Here is an 8,975-nt window from a genome sequence, read left to right on the forward strand (position 1 = left end):
CTGGAGCTCATAAAGGATTATGACATGAAACTGCATTATCATCCAGGCAAGGCCAATGTAGTAGCAGACGCTTTGAGTCGCAAGAGTTATGTCAATACTCTCGTAACCAGAGGATTACCTCAGGAGTTAGCCGACGATCTAGGAGAACTTCGCTTGGAGATAGTTCAGTCCACGTAGTTGGGAAAGATTCAAGAAGCCCAGAAGACTGATAAGGAGATTGTGGAGGTAAAGGAGAAGATGAATAAAGGAAAGGCCAAAGGTTTTCGTGAGGATGAACACGAAACTTTATGGTTTGAGGATCGTATTTATGTGCCCAATGATCCAGAGATCAGGAAGTTAATTCTTCAGGAAGCTCATGACTCACCATACTCAATTCACCCATGCAACATCAAGATGTATTTGGATTTGAAGGAACGTTTCTGGTGGACAGGTATGAAGAAGGATATGGCTGAGTATGTAGTAGTATGCGACGTCTGTCAGAGAGTCAAGGCAGAGCACCAGAAACCAGCCAGATTACTTCAGCCTTTGCCGATACCCGAATGGAAGTGGGATAAGCTTGGCATGGATTTCATCACCAGATTACCCAGGACACGTTCAGGATATGATTCCATTTGGGTTGTAGTTGATATCTTGACCAAAGTGGCCCACTTTATCCCCGTGAAAACCACTTATACGAGCGCGAAGTTGGCCAAGATTTAGAGGACCAGGATTGTATGTCTGCATGGAGTTACGAGGACCATCGTATCAGATAGGGGAACACAATTTACCTTGAACTTTTGGAATCAGTTACACCAGACTTTGGGAACCCGGCTAGAGTTCAGTACAGCCTTTCATCCACAGATAGATGGACAGACTAAGAGAGTCAACCAGATTCTGGAGGACATGTTGAGAGCTTCTGCGCTAGACTATGGGTCTAGTTGGGATGATAATTTGCCTTACGCAGAGTTCCCATATAACAACAACTACCAGGCTAGTTTGAAGATTGCCCCTTTCGAAGCTTTGTATGGAAGAAGGTGCATGACACCATTGATGGCAGTTGGAACTACGTCGGTGTTTCCTCGGAGAGGGAGGGATGATGTAGCACAGCGACGGTAGAGTATTTCCCTCAGTTATGAAACCAAGGTACCGAACCAGTAGGAGAACCAAGCAACACAATGTAAACAACCCCTACACACAAATAACAACACCTCGCAACCCGAGATGTTAAAGGGGTTGTCAATCCCTTTCGGGTAATGGCGCCAGAAATTGGTGCGTCACAGTAAAAAGGTTATAAATATTGATAGATCGAATGCCAAATAAAATAAATTGCAGCAAGGTATTTTTGTATTTTTGGTTTAATAGATGTGAAAATAAAAGCAAGGAAAAAGTAGATCGCAAAAGAAAATATATGAGAAATAAGACCCGGGGGCCGTAGGTTTCACTAGTGGCTTCTCTCGAGAAAAATGGCGAACGGTGGGTAAACAAATTACTGTTAGGCAATTGATAGAACTTCAAATAATTATGACGATATCCAGGCAATGATCATTACATAGGATCACGTCCAAGATTAGTAGATCGACTCCTGCCTGCATCTACTACTATTACTCCACACATCGCCCGCTATCCAACATGCATCTAGTGTATTAAGTTCATGGAAAAATGGAGTAATGCAATAAGAACGATGACATGATGTAGACAAGATCCGTTTATCTATATGGCGGTAGATATAGATCTCATCTTTTTATCCTTAGTAGCAACGATATATACGTGTCGGTTCCCTTTCTGTCACTGGGATCAAGCACCATAAGATCGAACCCACTACCGGGCACCTCTTCCCATTGCAAGATAAATAGATCGAGTTGGCCAGACAAAACCCAAATATCGGAGAAGAAATATGAGGCTATAAGAGATCATGCATAAAAGAGACCAAAGAAACTCAAATACTTTCATGGATATAAAAACATAGATCTGATCATAAACTCGAAGTTCATCGATCCCAAAAAACACACCACAAAAGAGTTACATCATATGGATCTCCAAGAGACCATTGTATTGAGGATCAAGAGAGAGAGATGAAGCCATCTATCTACTAACTACGGACTCGAAGGTCTACGAAGAACTACTCACGCATCATCGGAGAGGCACCAATGGAAGTGGTGAACCCCTCCATGATGGTGTTTAGATTGGATCTGGTGTTTCTGGACTCTGCGACGATTGGATGAATATTTCGTTGACTCCCTAGGGTTTTGGGAATATTTGGGTATTTACAGAGCAAAGAGGCGGTCCGAGGGGCACCCCCTGGCGTGCCCTGGTGGGTTGTGCCCCCCTTGGGGCACCCCCAGGTGCAACCAGGGCCCATCTGCTTCCATTTGACAGATAAAAAATCATCGTAAAGTTTCGTGCCATTTGGACTCCGTTTGATATTGATTTCCTGTGATGTAAAAAACATGGAAAAACAGGACTGGCACTGGGCACTATGTCAATATGTTAGTACCAAAAAATGATATGAAATGACTATGAAATGATTGTAAAACATCCAAGATTGATAATAAAACAGCATGGAACAATCAAAAATTATAGATACGTTGGAGACGTATCAACATCCCCAAGCTTAACTCCTACTCGTCCTCGAGTAGGTAAGTGATAAAAAACAGAATTTTCGATGTGGAGTGCAGTTCATCAAGTCATATAATATTCTTTTCTTTATAGCATGGACATTTGGACTTTTATGTGATTCAAAGTAATAGTCTAGTTTTGACATAATAATTTAGGTACTCAAGCATATCAACAAGCAATCATGTCTTTCAAAATATCAATGCTAAAATAAGTTATCCGTACCCCATCATGCTCAAACGTTGATCCATTCATGAAACACACTCGAATATTAACTACACCCAAAACTTGAGCACGATCATATTGCCTCCTAGTTGGTGCTTTTTATGAGAGAAGATGGAGACTCAAATTTCAAAATAGAAATTGCATAAAGTAAAAGAAAGACCCTTCGCAGAGGGAAGCATGGATTTGTAGAGGTGCCAGAGCTCAAAACGAAAAATTTGAGATAAAAACATTTTGGGAGGTGTATCCATCCCACCAACGAAAACGACTTAGAGTTCTGAACACTTTCCATGCTAGATATGCCATAGGTGGTTCCCAAACAGAAAATAAAGTTTATTCCTTTTTCCACCATAACTTTCACTTTCCATGGCTAACCGTATCCACGGGTGCCCTCCATACCAACACTTTCCAAGGAATTTATTATTTGACAACATAAAGTAAATTTATTTCTTTTTTGCATTTCGGGACTGGGCATCCCTAATACCTTTGCCTTACTCTCATACAATGACAAGTGAATAAACACTCATCTTGAGAATAACACATCTAGCATGGAAAATATTGGCCACCCCTCACCGCTCCGCGAGCGAAACAAACACACAAAAGAGAATTTTATTTTCAAAATTAGAGATGGCACATGCAAATTTGCTTAGAACGGCAAAAGAATACCGCATATAGGTAGATATAGTGGACTCATGTGGCATAACTGGTTTAAAGGATTTTGGATGCACAAGTAGAGGTCATAATTAATGCAAAATGAAGGCTAGCAAAAGATTGGGAAGCGACCAACCAAGAAACGAATAATCTCATAAGCAAGCATTAAGCATAATTAACACCGAATAATGCACCATAAGTAGGATATAATTTTCATTGCATGACTATTGACTTTCGTACTTGCATAGGGAATCACAAACCTTAACACCCATATTCTTACTAGAACACAATTACTCATCAACATAACTCACATATCACATCATCATATCTCAAAACTAATACTAAGAATCAAGTTTATTTTGTCCGATGATCTTCATGACATTTTCTTTTACTTTATCCTTCTTGGATATCTATCACTTTGGCGCTAATTTTCATGTGTTGCTTTTCATAAGCTCAAACAAATATAAGTGAAGATCATGAGCATCACAAATTGTCTTTCTCTCAAAATAATTTAAGTGAAGCAAGAGAGAATTCATTCAAATTTTTACTAACTCTCAAACAAATGTAAGTGAAGAAAGAGAGCATTTCTTCAAAATAGTAAGCACACCGTGCTCAAAAAGATATAAGTGAAGCACTAGAGCAAGTCCTAGCTCATAAAAAATTTAAGTGAAGCATAGAGAGCAATTCTAACAAGTCATGACATAATTTTGGCTCTCTCAAATAGGTGTGTCCAGCAAGGATTGATAACTTAAAACACAAAATAGAACAAGCAAAGACAGATATCATACAAGACGCTCCAAGCAAAACACATATCATGTGATGAATAAAAATATAGACTCGAGTAAAATACCGATAGTTGTTGGAAGAAAGCGAGGATGCCACTCGGGGGCATCCCCAAGCTTAGTTGGTTGCTAATTCTTGGATAATAGCTTGGGATGCCTGGGCATCCCCAAGCTTAGGTTCTTACATCCTTCCTTCATCCATCGTAAGATAACCCAAAACTTGAAAACTTCAATCACACAAAACTCAACAAAGCCTTCATGAGATCCGTTAGTATAAGAATAACAAACCACTACTGTAAGTGCTGAATCAAACCAATTTATATATTTTTTGTATTATATCTATTGTACTCCAACTTTTCTATGGCAAAAACTCATCAAAGAAAACCATAGAGCCATCAAAATAAGCACACAACACAAAGAAAACAGAATCTGTCAAAACAAAACAGTCTGTATCAATTTGACTATTTTGAATACTTCTGTAACTCCAAAAACTCTGAAAAAATAGGAAGATCTGGGAAATTTGTATATTGGTCTATAGCAAGTGGAATGGGTATTTTATCGCTCTCTGGTAAAAACTGAAAATTAATTTCGTGAGCGCAAACTGTCTATTTTTTTCAGCAAGATCAAACAACTATTGCCCAAGAAAATCCTAAAGGTTTTACTTGGCACAAACACTAATTAAAACATAAAAAACACAATCATAATAATATCATGATTGTGCTAACACTCAAGAACAGAAAGCAAAAAGCAAAAATAAATTTATTCATTGGGTTGCCTCCCAACAAGCGTTATAGTTTTACGCCCTTAGCTAGGCATATAGCAAGGATCTAAATTTTGTCATCCTTCTTCTTCTTCTTAATTTTCTTGGGGGTATTTTCATCAGGAGGTTTTGTAAACACAACATAAAACATATTATCCATAGAAACTTTAGCATTCCTCATTTGATTTTCATCATAACCCCTTTGATTTCCCGCTACAATCCAAGAATAGTTGGATTATATCTAGAACGGGGACCTCCTTTTTAAGATTCTCATCAAAGATCTTATTATCCCCGAGCAAATGCCTTAGTGCATAGTCACTATTGTAAAGAATTTCTTCTATCACGGGTTTTTCACGATTCATACCATAAAAATCAAAGATTTCCCAAGCTTCCCGAATTATGTAGTCAAACTCGTTCATAAGAACGAGAGTGGCCAACCTTTTGGTCCTAGGATTCTTTATTTTGGGAAGCTCAAAAAACAATCTTTGCAAATTAGGATGAGTGCAGATAAATTTGCTTTCAAGTTTCAGAACTACTGCTGAAATAGCATCCAAATAAGATCTAGTAGTTTTAAGTATAGGAGCATCATCAAGACTCAAATTTCCAACACAATTGAAGAATTCATGGATACGTTCTTTTCCCATAACGTTCCCTTGCCCCAAGATAAAAGTTTTAGCATCCAGATTGCCTGTACGTCCCATCTTAGGAGTCAGGCCATCATCTGTTGGTGCCATACCGAAATCACTCATGATTGCAAGCAGAGAATAGATCTGACAAGAAAATGGCGAATGGAACAAGAGAGGCGAATAAAAATGGCAAATTTTTGTGAAGTGGGGGAGAGGAAAACGAGAGGCAAACGACAAATAATGTAAATTGCAAGGAGATGAGATTTGTGATTAGGAACCTGGTTATATTGAAGATCCTCCCCAGCAACGGCGCCAGAAATTCTCCTTGATGGCAGCTGGAACTACGTCGGTGTTTCCCGGGAGAGGGAGGGATGATGTAGCACAACGACGGTAGAGTATTTCGCTTAGTTATCAAACCAAGGTATCGAACCAGTAGGAGAACCAAGCAACACAACATAAACAACCCTTGCACACAAATAACAACACCTCGCAACCCGACGTGTTAAAGGGGTTGTCAATCCCTTTCGGGTAATGGTGCCAAAAATTGGTGCGTGATGGTAAAAAGGTTGTAAATATTGATAGATCGAATGCCAAATAAAATAAATTGCAACAAGGTATTTTTTGGTTTAATAGATCTGAAAATAAAAGCAAGGAAAAATTAGATCGCAAAAGCAAATAGATGAGAAATAAGACCCAGGGCCGTAGGTTTCACTAGTGGCTCCTCTCGAGAAAAATAGCAAACGGTGGGTAAATTTTTTACTGTTGGGCAATTGATAGAACTTCAAATAGTTATGATGATATCCAGGCAATGATCATTACATAGGCATCATGTACAAGATTAGTAGACTGACTCCTGCCTGCATCTACTACTATTACTCCACACATCGACCGCTATCAAGCATGCATCTAGTGTATTAAGTTCATGGAAAAATGGAGTAATGCAATAAGAACGATGACATGATGTAGATAAGATCCATTTATCTATATGGCGGTAGATATAGATCTTGTCTTTTTATCCTTAGCAGCAATGATACATACGTGTTGGTTCCCTTTCTGTCACTGGGATCAAGCACCGTAAGATCGAACCCACTACCGGGCACCTCTTTCCATTGCAAGATAAATAGATCGAGTTGGCCAGACAAAACCCAAATATCGAAGAAGGAATACGAGGCTAAAAGAGATCATGCATAAAAGAGATCAAAGAAACTCAAATACTTTCATGGATATAAAAACATAGATCTGATCATAAACTCGAAGTTCATCGATCCCAACAAACACACCGCAAAAGAGTTACATCATATGGATCTCCAAGAGACCATTGTATTGAGGATCAAGAGAGAGAGAGAGATGAAGCTATCTAGCTACTAACTATGGACCCGAAGGTTTACAAAGAACTACTCACGCATTATCGAAGATGCACCAATGGAAGTGGTGAACCCCTCCGTGATGGTGTTTAGATTGGACCTGTAGTTTCTAGACTCTGTGACGACTGGATGAATATTTTGTCGACTCCCCTAGGGTTTTGGGAATATTTGAGTATTTATAGAGCAAAGAAGCGGTCCGGGGGGCACTCGAGGTGGGCACGACCCACCAGGGCACGCCAGGGCCTCCTGGCGCGCCCTGGTGGGTTGTGCCCCCTCGGGGCACCCCGTAGGTGCAAGCAGGGCTGATCTGTTTCCTTTTGGCCCATAAAAAGTCATCGTAAAGTTTCATGCCATTTGGACTCCGTTTGATATTGATTTCCTGTGATGTAAAAAACATGGAAAAACAGGAACGGGCACTGGCACTATGTCAATAGGTTAGTACCAAAAAATGATATAAAGTGACTATAAAATGATTATAAAACATCCAAGATTGATAATAAAACAACACGGAACAGTCAAAAATTATAGATACGTTGGAGACGTATCAACCATTGATGTGGGATGAAGTTGGAGATCGGAAATTGTTCGGACCAGATTTATTCAAAGAGTCTGAAGAGAAGGTCAAGTTGATTCCTAATAGACTCAAGGTAGCTCAGTCCAGGCAAAAGAGTTATGCCGATAGTAAACACAAGGAGGTAGCATATGAAGTCAGGGACAATGCATATCTTCGTGTGTCACCACTTAGAGGAGTTAAAAGCTTTTGAGTCAAAGGAAAGTTAGCACCACGATTTGTAGGACCATACCGAGTTTTGGAGCGTATGGGTGAAGTAGCCTACAAGTTGGAATTACCCGAAGGATTGTTAGGAGTTCATGATGTGTTTCATGTTTCCCAGTTGAAGAAGTGCCATGCCGAGATGGCCGATATTCCTCTGAGAGATATAGTACCCCTGGAAGCAATTTAGTTGGAGAGTGACCTGACATAGGAGGAGAAACCCATCAAGATTTTTGAGTTCGCCAACCGAGTCACACGCAACAAGGTCATCAAGTTTTGAAAAGTTCAGTGGAGCCACCATACCAAGGAGGAAGCCACCTGGGAGCGAGAAGAAGACCTCCGAAAAGGCCACCCACACCTTTTTGCTAGCCAACCGTAATCTCGATGGCGAGATTCATCATAAGGGGGTAGGTTTGTAACATCCCAATTTTCAATTTGGATGTTAATCATTAGGTCATCCTATGCATCCATGGTTTGTGCATTTTGAATTTGTTTTATTTGGAATTTTGATCCTAGAAACCTTAAGCAACTCAAGGACCAATCGAGAGAGTTGGAGGTTTTTATTCAAAATTGGTAACTGGATCAAGGTGATTTTTATTTGAAATTATTTTTCTGATTATTTCAAAATAAATAAAATAATGAGAGAAGATAATACGACTTCTTCAAAAACAACTGAGAAATAATGGAAATTTAATTTTGAATAAAATATATTTTATTTCGAATTTTATTTGGTTAAATTAGGGAAAATGTGCATTTTCTAAAAAATTGCATTTAGCCCAGAAAAACGGTCACTTTGTCCTAAATTTTAGGAGAGGACGGTGAAATTATTTTTGGAATTTTTAGGATTTTATTTTATTTTTATTTGCATTATTCTTCGCGGCAAATTTCTTTTTGTTAAGTTTTCGGATCAAACTGGGCCGAAGGCCCAGCCGACCCGAGCCGCCGCCGCATTCCCCGACCGTGAGGGAGCCGGACTCGCCGGTAGTCCTGGATTGAGCTGCCGCCGACTTTGCTCCTCGGCCAAGCCGCCGCACCCCCCGACACGCCTTTATAAGGCCGAGGGCCGGCCCCTCTCCTCCCATCGAGCCGCGCCGCCGCCGCTGCAGCCGCCTGATCCGCCGGAGCCGCCGCCGATCTGATTCGAGCCGTCGTCGGTTTTGTCGCGAAGCGGTATAACCGCCGACAAAACCCGCCCCAGTTTTTTTA

Source organism: Triticum urartu, chromosome 2A, assembly GCF_056163025.1.
Source record: "Triticum urartu cultivar PI428250 chromosome 2A, HENAU_Tu73, whole genome shotgun sequence".
Classification (NCBI taxonomy): domain Eukaryota; kingdom Viridiplantae; phylum Streptophyta; class Magnoliopsida; order Poales; family Poaceae; genus Triticum; species Triticum urartu.